The sequence below is a fragment of the Paroedura picta genome, chromosome 1, assembly GCF_049243985.1.
Source record: "Paroedura picta isolate Pp20150507F chromosome 1, Ppicta_v3.0, whole genome shotgun sequence".
NCBI classification, from domain to species: domain Eukaryota; kingdom Metazoa; phylum Chordata; class Lepidosauria; order Squamata; family Gekkonidae; genus Paroedura; species Paroedura picta.
The window spans coordinates 54161314-54172037 of record NC_135369.1 but is presented as its reverse complement, the minus strand read 5'-3'; the positions used below and the strand labels follow the sequence as shown (position 1 = coordinate 54172037).

At 46.3% G+C, this 10724-nt stretch overlaps 1 long non-coding RNA gene across 1 annotated transcript; it reads left to right on the top strand.

The window, feature by feature from the left end:
* Nucleotides 1–16: 16 nt before the first annotated feature.
* On the top strand, nucleotides 17–9891 carry LOC143837488 (uncharacterized). The gene is made up of 3 exons (XR_013230992.1): nucleotides 17–76; nucleotides 5906–6072; nucleotides 8521–9891. It is a non-coding gene; the product is annotated as an uncharacterized LOC143837488 (long non-coding RNA).
* The last annotated feature ends 833 nt before the right edge of the window (nucleotides 9892–10724 follow it).

Genomic DNA, 10724 nt, shown 5'->3' with positions numbered 1-10724 from the left:
GCGGGCCAGGGGGCGGCGACTGCCTCGGCGCGCGCACGCTCACGTTCCATAACGGGCCGGCCGGCCGGGCGAGCAAGTGAGCGAGCAAGCGAGCGAGCGGGCGGGCGTCTGGGCGGGCGGCCAGGGGGGAACACCCTCCGCCAGCGGCATGATCTGCCCATGAGCCAATGGAGCCCAAGCCAGCGCATGACTCCAGGGCCCTGGCATCTCGCGGCGGAGCCGGGCTGGGCGAGCGACAGGAGGCTGGAGAGGAGAGGGAGGGCGCGAGGGGCTCGCCCTTTCTCTCTCCCCACCCCCGGTTTTAATAGGGGGGGCAGGACGGGGCACCGGGGGCACCTTTGGGGAGAGGCTGCTTTCGCCGTTTGGTGGATCTCGGTCAAGGGCCGGAGACCGCTCTTGTAAACTGGCGTGTGCGGAAGGGACCGGCCAGAGAGCTCTGGGCGCAGGGCGATTTCTGCCCCTTCGGAGGCTTTGTGATCCCCCCCCCGACTCACTCTCTCTCTCTCTCTGAGGGTCGGTTTAGGAGCGACGAGGGTTGTGCCCGCGCCCTGCTTTCCGGCACTCCCAAGCCATCGGGCGTGTTTTAGACCCCTGGTTTCGGCGAGAGCCCCCCTCGCTCCAGAGCCAGAATCCCTTTTTTGCGCCAAGGCGGCTCTCTGGCGGGCGCAGGAGAGGCCCGGGGGCCAGCGGGACCACTGACCGGGAAGGGGGGTGGAGACAGGGCGCCTCAGCCGCCGGAGCTCCCACTCCGGGACCCTTTCGACAGCTAAAAGCCGCCGTCCAGCGTGCGCTGGGTGCCTCCGTGTGGCGAGGCTCCCGGCGTCGTTTCCTGCCGCCGACGCTTTCTGGCGTGTCCCGGGCATCCTCGATCTCCTGTGTTCACCTTTAAGAGACCGCGTGTGATGCTCACGCCGCCCGCTCTGGATTTGATAAACATGCATCACCGTTGTGATACCCACCCCTCAATTAGTTCGACTGACACGAACTGGACTTTAATCCAGGCTGGGAAATACCTGCTGCTGCTTTCCACCGCCACTAAGGATAGCCCGAAGCTTAGTAGTCCCTCGATAGTATTCCAAAATTCCAGTTATTTCCCTGGGACTTGCGCCCATGCAAGTGTGCCTGACCTTGCAGCTAAGCCCTCTTCATAATTTGGATGGCTGATGGTAATAACAATAGTAGAAAGAACGTTTGCCGCGTCAGCTTCGCTTTTCTGCCCTGCGTTGTGACTGCTAAAGAACAGTCCCGCCAACGTCCTGCCGGATCCGGCGGAGGCTGCGAAGGGGCCCGACGGGATCCCAGTGGAGAGAGCCCCTGCCCTGCCCTGCCCTGCCCTGCCGGGCCTTGTGGGAGAAGAGGCCGTTGTCCCGAGAGAGCCGACTCTCCCCGTCCTTCCAGCCTCGGAGCCCGGGAGAATACAAAGCCTGCCGCCACCATGGGCTGCCGGGAGGCGCCTCTTTGACGCATTTCCGTCAGGGTGCGAAGCAAGGCGCGAGTTGGCGGCAAGAGTGAGACACCTGAGGCATTGCACGAGCCCGGTCAGGACAGGGTTGGAGGCTTCGCTTCGTCCTCCCGTCTCCCCTGAGACGGTGGCTTGCAAGACTTCCATGCAACCGTCTTCCGTGAGCCTAAAAAGATGCCTGGCTGATAGATAGGTAGTTGGCGCCACGGTACATACATTTTATGGGTAGTCGGTGGTTACACCTTCGGCTGTCGCTGTTATCGGAGGGTGAACTTTCCATTGCTTCCCATCTCTCTAGTTCCTCTCTCCCCACCTGTGAAGAGTGCATAGAGCACCTCTGTGATGCAATTGTACAACAGCATATGTTAGCTAGAACTGACGGGCTGGGGGATCCGCAGCCATCAGAATCTTACAGATACAGTTTGTTTATTATCTCTTGCTTCTCCCAAAATATAGTAACAGGATTTTGGATTTATTTTAAACACAATCACCTGTCATTTTTAATATTCTGGAATATTAGTTGCCAGGTTATTCCTAGAAAATGCCGGAAGGAAGGAAGGAAGGAAGCCTTATTTTTTAACTTTTTGTACTGAGACATGAGTAGAAGGATTTTTTCAGTAGAATGCCATTCTAAAAAGGGTTATACCTTTTGAAGTCAATTAAGGTTAAATGGCTATTACTGGTATAACACTGGTAAGGAATGCAATCACATTTTCTCTACTTCTAGATACCTAGCAGGATTGTGTATTTGGAAGCTCACTGTTTGAAGTTAGTAAAATAGGCAATTGTAACTAGTGGCAAATTGCAGAGTAGACAGTGCAACCCTGGGCAGAGCTATTCTAGAAATCCATGAGCATAGAGTTACTTTGCACAGAACTCCACTGTAAGATTTTGGCAGAATTCAGTGTGATATACAACACAATGCTTAGCAATTACCCCCTTTAAGCCCACTGATCTCAATAGATTTAGAAGCCTATCACTGGGATTGCATTGCAAGCATTCTGCAGAATTCTATTCATGTAATAAAATAATAGAATACTCACAAAAGCAAGGCATTATCTTTTATCGTTTTGTACCGGTAGACTGTAATTTGTAATCTTTCTGTTCCTTCCATTGCAAATCACAGCCCTTAAACTGATTTATCTGAAGGTGTATCCAATTCATTTTCACACAACTTACATGCAAATAAATATGAAGCCAAAAGCTGCAATCCTAAACATAGAATCAGAAATAATTCCCAGTAAGTTCAATGTGACTGATTTCTAAGTGGACACTTTAAAATCAAGCTGCAAAATGTGACATTGCATGAAGCATTTGTCCTTTGTTTGAGCACGTATAATGACAAAAAATGTCCGTGTGAACATGGAGACAAAAAACAAAATCCATGCACCACTATGCCTGAAATTTCTTAGATGATCTTCCCTAACAGCAAGAGAGATTTGTCTAATTCCAAAGACAGGTGCCAGGCAGGCTAGGAAGGACTGGAATACTTGGGGAGCCACTACCCATCACAAAGCACAGGATTGAAATAGAAAGATCAATGATCCAGCTCAGCGGAAGGCAACCTCACATGCTACGATTCTTTTTTGTTCCACTAATTTCTGTGAGTTGATCTATGTCAACTTTCCAATTGCAAGGATTCTCTTTAGGTAGAATGTATTCTTTCCCCCAGAATGCTCTATTTATCTGGTTATATAGTCCTCAAAGAAGAAGGTTAACTGGAGGTGTTGTTTGCCTTCTTTCTTAGACAACATTACCACTGCACAATCTATCACTTTAGGAAACCTGTCAGAAAGTAGAGAAGAACTGGGTGGTTGTTTCCCCCCCCCCTCTTTTCACTACCTAAAGAAGTCCCAAAGTGGCTTAAAATCACATTCCCTTTCTCTCTCCACAACAGACACCTTGTTAAGTAGGTGGGGCTGAGGGCTCTGAGAGAACTGCTCTATGAGAACAGCTCTAAGAGAACTGTGACTAGCTCAAGGTCACCCAGCTGGATGCTTGTAGAGGAATGGAGAATCAAACCTGGCACTCCAGATTAGAGTCTGCTACTCTTAACCACTACACCACACTGACATTATTTCCTTTCCATCCCTCGTATTATTATTTATTTTATTTGCTACTATACAAGAACTCCACATTCTCCACATCTTTGTAGCCTTCCTGTTAAACTGATGCCAAGTTTACTACTGTAATAAAACCTATGAGGAGGATCAGATTGTTGGAGTCCCTAGAATAATATCCAGAGAACATGTTCCTGGCCCACAAGAATACTGAAAACTGGCACGCCTTGCTCTAAATTAAATAAAAATAAAACATACCTGTCAGATGTAACTAGTGATTCAGGTGGGGCGCCATGTAGATCTGAAGCAGTAATACAAACTTTGAGTCCAGTCTTAAAGGTGCAACTAGATACAACTAGTGGTAAAAGATGTAGAATGAGAAAATGCTCTACTCCAGTGGTCTATAAGAAACAGAAGTGATGTTGGAAATATTTGGTCAGAGTCACTCTTGTGTTCCAGTACTAGAATGACTCTTGACCAGCACCACAGGATAGAAGAAGACAAAGCAATTCCCAAGAAGCTCCCTCCGGTTTCATAATCACTGAAAAATGCATCATAAAAGTAAATGTGATGGGAATGTGTCTAAAGCACATCATGAGTAATTTTGAGAGAGAAAATCAGTAATCTGTTTCTCAACCTTATTAGTAATGAATGGACTGTGGAACTCCCCCCTCCCCCCAAATACAGGTAAAATTATCCCAGAAGAAATGATAAATGTTCTATGACACAAAAACAACCCATGGTTATGTCATTATGAAATACCACAAAATGGTAATGGTATTTCACAAAGCAACATTGCATACTCATGATTATAAAACCTAGGTACTACATAACAAAACAGAAGTTGAAATTGTTGGTAGCATTGTTGGTAGCAATTTCTAGGCTAAAATTAAGCTGGAAATTTAAACAAAGAATTAAATAAACGATAGATCAAAGGAGCAATCAAATTTATGAAATGGCTAGCTCTAATACTTATCAGAGTACATAGTTTGGGGTATTTTTGACTCAAAACAAGCATAGAGCTAGCTTTGGCAACACATCCCACAAACTATCATTTAATTAAATCACAGAAGTTCTATATAAAGCTAAATATAATATTCCTACATCAGAATTAAATAAAAGATAAAGAATAACTTGGGAAAGTTTCTGAAAATGTTGGAGAACAAGTACTGATAATAGCCATTTTTAATATCCCCCCCCCCAAAATATTTGAAGTTAATATTACAAAATTTGAAGATGCAACAGGAGATAGGATCATACTTAAATCTTGTTTTGTTGTTTGAAATATGTGGTGGCACTGGAAGATGTGTAAGTGAACACTTTAAAAATCTCCCAGGGATGGGGAATGCCATTCCCAATTGACTGGTTATTTAAGGTTTTTGTTGTTGTTAGGTGCAAAGTCATGTCTGACGTATCACGACCCCATGAACAATGATCCTCCAGGCCTTCCTGTTCTCTACCATTCCCAGGAGTTCGCACCTACTGCTTCAGTGTCTCCATCCAGCCACCTCATTCTCTGTCGTCCCCTTCTTCTTTTGCCCTCAATCACTCCCAGCATTAGGCTCTTCTCCAGGGAGTCCTTCCTTCTCATGAAGTGGCCAAAGTATTTGAGTTTCATTTAAGGTTTAAAATACTTAATATGGTGATGTGAAATGACATAATAGGTAACAGAAGTAAGGCAAATGAAAAGCTGGTTAAAGACGTAGGGTTTATTTGTGATATAAAGTCCGTCATATTGTCCAACTTTTTACTCAACATTTTGTTAGTCACTATGATGTATTTATGAGTTTCCAAAATGGTTTGCCTTGTTCAAGGTTTATTTTTTACAAGGTTTATAGTCCACCTTTCTCACTGAGGCTCCAAGTGGATTACATGGACGAAGTCAATATTGTCAGTGTGGCATAGTGGTTCTTAGACTGCTGGACAGGAGCTGGGAGACATGGGTTGAGTCTGCACTTTGCTTTTTATCCTCTCCCAGCTTGAATAGACCCCACCCCTCTGCTCTGTATTCGATTTGCATTTTGATTTTGGGCACTTTAAATTCTTCCTCTGCAACATCCATGATAGGTGACCCTATCTTTCCTCCGCTATTTCCAAGAGCGGATAACACGCTGTATTTGAAGAGCCAGCTTTTAAAGCCTCCAGTATGGTGTGGATTTTCTGCATTTTGCCGGATTAACTTCCTCCTACACTGACATAGCAAAGCAGTCTTCCCTGACTGGCCAGGGCATCAGTTCAAAGACTTCCTGGTTCTGGGTTATAAGACCTCCCTCCCAAGACATTTTTTCTGTCCTGTTTTAAAGTGACTGCATTCCAGAAGCCCACACTTCTCTCAGCAGAGATTTGCCTTGTTCTGTCCTCCCCCCCTCCCCCACTTGTTCAGGAAAAGGAAAATAAACAAGTAGCTTCGCAACTACCATTCGTCTTTCTGCTCTGAGCTTCCCCAATCAAGTGCAGAACACTTTCTGTTTCAATTCTGGGGGTAGGAAAGAGGAAGACCTGGCTTCAAATCAATCTGAATTCAGCAGGATCGGCAATGGGAAAAATAAGGTAAGTGCAGATTCAGCCCTGTTTTGAATGCGCACTCTTGTTAAGTGACCTTGGGCTTTCATACACTGTCTGCCTACCCTACCTCACATGGTTGTTGTTTGATAACATGGAGGGGAAAGGAATGATGTAAGGCACTTTGGGACACCACTGGAGAGAAGGGCAGGGTACAAATGAAACAAATAAACAAGCATGTTGAGACATCTAAATAAGTCATGGACCAGGACTGTGATCCCCCACCAGTACTCAGGAGGGACCTGTCAACTTGGTGCAGAGTGCAGGTATAATGCTGGGAAACAATGTTACATTAGTAAAAAATAATGCAGTAATAACAGAATAATATATTTATTTATTTTATTACATTATTATACCGCTCTCCCATAAGGCTCAGGGCGGTTCACATAGAATGTAACAGAACAATACATTAAACTGACTGATTATAATATATAAAGACTAGTAATCAAGCCCGCTGTACCTAAAATACAGCGGGCGCTAGGCATGGGAGCCCCTGGCAGTCGCGCGGAGCACGGCTGGCGGGGGCTCCCTTGGTTGGCGGCCTGACGCGGCGAGAGGCGCTTTGCGCCTCTCACTGCATCAGGCCACCAGGCAGGGAGCCCCCAGCAGCCGCGCTCCGCGCGACTGCTGGGAGCTCCCTTAGTCGGCTTCGCGCCTTTCGTGGCGTCAGGCCGTCGGGCAGGGAGCCCCCGGCAGCCGCGCTCCGCGCGACTGCCAGGGGCTCCCTTGGGCAGCGGCCTGATGCGTCGAGAGGCGCTTTGCGCCTCTCGTCGCATCAGGCCACCGGCAAAGGAGCAACTGTGAGCTGCGCTGTGCGCGGCTCGCAGTTGCTCCGGTGGGGAATCGGAGGGACCAATTGGCAGGCGCTTTGCGCCTGCCGATTAGTCCCTCCAATAGTCTGTCCGGAGGAAGGGGCCAATCAGCACCCTTCCTCATCCCGGACACATCCCGCCTTCCAAGGCCTTATAGTTTTATTTAGTCCGCGGCGCCACGGGCTGTGTTAAGATAACAATAATAATAACAATAAATTAAGAATAACATTCTAACAGTGAACAATCAAACAGGCCCATTGTTGGTCAGATCTGTCACATAAGTTCGAGGGAGGGAGGATTGGGGGCTATGTAGGTGTTTGGTTTTGGTCGACCTCAACCAAATGCCTGGTGGAGAAGCTTCCTTTTGCAGGTCCCGTGGAACTGATTTAGTTCCATCAGGGCCCTGATCTTCCCTGGAAGCTTGTTCCACCAGGGGTGGGGGTGGACAGAAAAAAAAGGCTCTGGCCCTGGTTGAGGTCAAGTGAGTTTCCTTGGGACCAGGGATCACTAGCCAGTTGGGGGTGGTGGAGTGCAGGGCTCTTTGAGGGGCCTAGGCAGAGAGGCGGTCCTTCAGGTACACTGGCCCCAGACCATGTATGGCCTTGAAGGTAATTACTAAGACCTTAAGCCTGATCCGGAATTTGACTGGTAGCCAGCACAGCTGTTTTAGGACAGGCCAGATGTGGGACCTCCATGGTGTTGCTGGGAAGACCCTGGCCACCACATTCTGAACCAGTTGCAGTTTCTGGATCAAAGTTAAGGGTAGGCCTGCATAGAGCGAGTTGCAGAAGTCTAGCCTGGAGGTGACCATCACATGGATCACTGTGGCTAGGTGTTCTGGGGCCAAGTAGAGCACTAGTAGTTGGTTTGGTGAAGGTGGTAGAAGGCCAGCCGTGCTACTCTTGTGATCTGGGCCTCCATTTGAGGGAAGCATCTAGGATCACATCGAGGTTCCTGGCAGAGTGAGACACTGATAGTTGCACTCTGTCCAGGTTGGGCAGACGTCATTTCTGACCTACCACAGGGCCTCCATCTTTGAAAGATTGAGCTTCAGATGAGTCTGCTTGAGTTACCTTGTTGCCACTGCTTCTAGGCATCTGGCTAATGCTTCTGGGGGAGAATCAGGGCAGTCATCCATCAGGAGGAAGAGCTGATATGCAGCAAACAGATAATACATCTGATACACAGTGGTTTAGTCTAGTCTTTCTGAACAAATCTGTTACATGAATAGCCCTGTTACTTTTCTAGACAACCCTCTCTGAACAATTCTGTTTTCCATAGTTTGTAGCATTCCAAAGGGCTGGGAGTCTTCCTGACCTCCACAAGCAGGCTGTTCCACAAGGTGAAGGCCACAATAGAGGAAGCACATGCAAGAACAGTTGTTGACCAGGCTCATTTTCAGGGTGGCACCACAGAAGGCCCTAAACAGATGAGTGAAGCTATCATGTAGGCAGTCCACCTTATATGAGGGTTTGAGGCCATGTAAGGCTTAGTGCGCGATAGTACCTTGAATTGAATCCGGTAACTGATGGGCAGCCAAGGGAGTGATCACAGAACATCTGTAATACTGTGTCTATAGTCTGTATGATTTTATTAAAATGTTTCCTCTTTTCTTCCTTTCTAGAACAATATTTTACAAAGAACATCAGTCTTGCTCAAAGATAACACCATGGCAATACCTTCTGAGAATGCAGTCCTTATGTACCAAAGGAATTGAAGCTGTTGTTGACTTGATAAAACTGTGTCCAGGAAAGAAGTATCAAAAAAGAATCTTCGCTGCCTGGCTTCCAGGCTGAATATCCTATACAAAACAACAGGGGCTTACAGTGTCACGAAGGATAAGATGGCTCATAGACTCAGTTTTTCAAGAAAAATTAATCAGAATTCAATACCTAAGATTTCATACATGTAAAAAGTGTGTGTTGCCACTGAACTTCGGTCATTCGTACCCTAAGGATGTCTATATCTGTCCCTTTTTTTGTATGTTCAACTTATACTCAGATATTTAAAGTCAAAGTAAATGTGTAAAGAAATATAAAGTCAATACAAATTATGGTAGGGGAAAGTTACGGTGCCCAGAAACTTGAACCTAATTATCTCAAAGCCATATCCTGTTTGTCCAGTGTATATCACTGGCTGTCCTAATCTCTTTTGAAAACCTCTAAATGTATAAACCTGGAAACATATAAGCCAGGCCAAATATTAAGTGCAGGGGAGTTGCCACTCTCTAGGTGGGGCCTGGAGATCTCCCTCTATTACGACTCCAGAGATCAATTCCCTAGGAGAAAACGGGTCCTTTGGAGGCTGGACTCTATGGCATTGTACCCTGCTGAGGTCCCTCCCCTCTTCAAAACCTGCCCTTCCCAGGCTCCACCCCCAAAGCCTCCAGGTATTTCCCCATCCAGAGCGGCAACCCTGGTTTACAGTAATGAAAATGCTGCCTTGCTGCACTGACCATCCTTTATTAACCCAACTGCTTGCTAACCATCAGGGATGACTAATTTAATATTTTCTCAGTTGGAGTCATCCAGCCCAGTATTGCTATTTCTGACTGGTATCATGTTCTTGAAGTTTTCATGCGAAGCCTTTCTTGGACCCATGATCTGGGACCCCTTTTACGAGCAGAACAGAAAGCAGTTGCAGTTTATATTTGAGCAAAACTGGAGAGAGGGAGAAAACGCAAACAAGCGGGAGATTTAACTAGAGTGGTAGCAGTCCTGGGACTGCAGGGGTTTGTATTATGGCCGTGGTATTCTGATGTACACTTAGTAGTCACACAGCCTGCCATAGGAAGTTATTTGTTCTGCTATTGTTTGTAAATATACAGAAACAACTGGGGGACCCTCAACAAAATTGCAAGTGGCTTTCTAATTTTCATTTGTATCCTCCACGGTTTCCTCTTTCCCTTCTCTGGCAGCCCCCATGGCCTCTTCCCTGTACCTGCTTCATTCCCACTCACTAGCTGACAGATTCTTATCTGCCACTGTGTCTTCAGCTTTCCCATCTTCCTGATATTGATAGCTTCTCCCTGGAAAAAGTGTGGCTGAGCTGATCAGTGGCTGCCATTGGACTAGGCTGGGTTGTAAATATATTTCCTAAGGATTCAGATTGTGGGATCTCAATAAAAGACTTTTGGACCATATGCAGCAGCTGGGAAACAACTGTACACTTCTTCAACATAGAAAAGTGATCATATGGAAATCCCTTTACTATTTGGCCAAATTCTGTGTTGCTTAAGATCTAGGTGGGTAGCGATGTTGGTCTGAAGCAGCAGAACAAAGTTTGAGTGCAGTGGGATCTTTGAGACCAACCAAGTTTTAGTCAAGGTATACGCTTTCATGTCCAAGCACAATTCACTGGACTCAAACTTTGTTCTTAATAATGAAATAGATCTATAACAATAGAAGGTTTTGGCCGATCATGTTAACACTGGCTTTGGAGAGGTTTCTGGAATTGTTTCTCTGGTTTTCAGGAAGAGAAAGCAAACTGTGAAGAGGCTCCCTCTTTACCTGAAACTTTCCAGAGTCTTTTTATCACATGGACTTTGTGCACATACATAGCAGAGAGATTAACATAACGGACAACAATTACACCTTCAGATCTGTTGTGCACAGTCATTCTGCCAACAAAATGTGCCAGGGCAATCCTGGGGCGTTTCTGGGTGTGGTATGCAAGAATGGGGTTTCCCTTTTTAAAGAGAAGGAAACAATTCTCTCTCGGAATGTGGCATTGTGCACAATGAATGGGTCACATATGGTGATATTGCTCCAAATTACTTTTGATCCATTCATAGGGAGTACTAAATATTACTCAAGAGTGTATGAATAA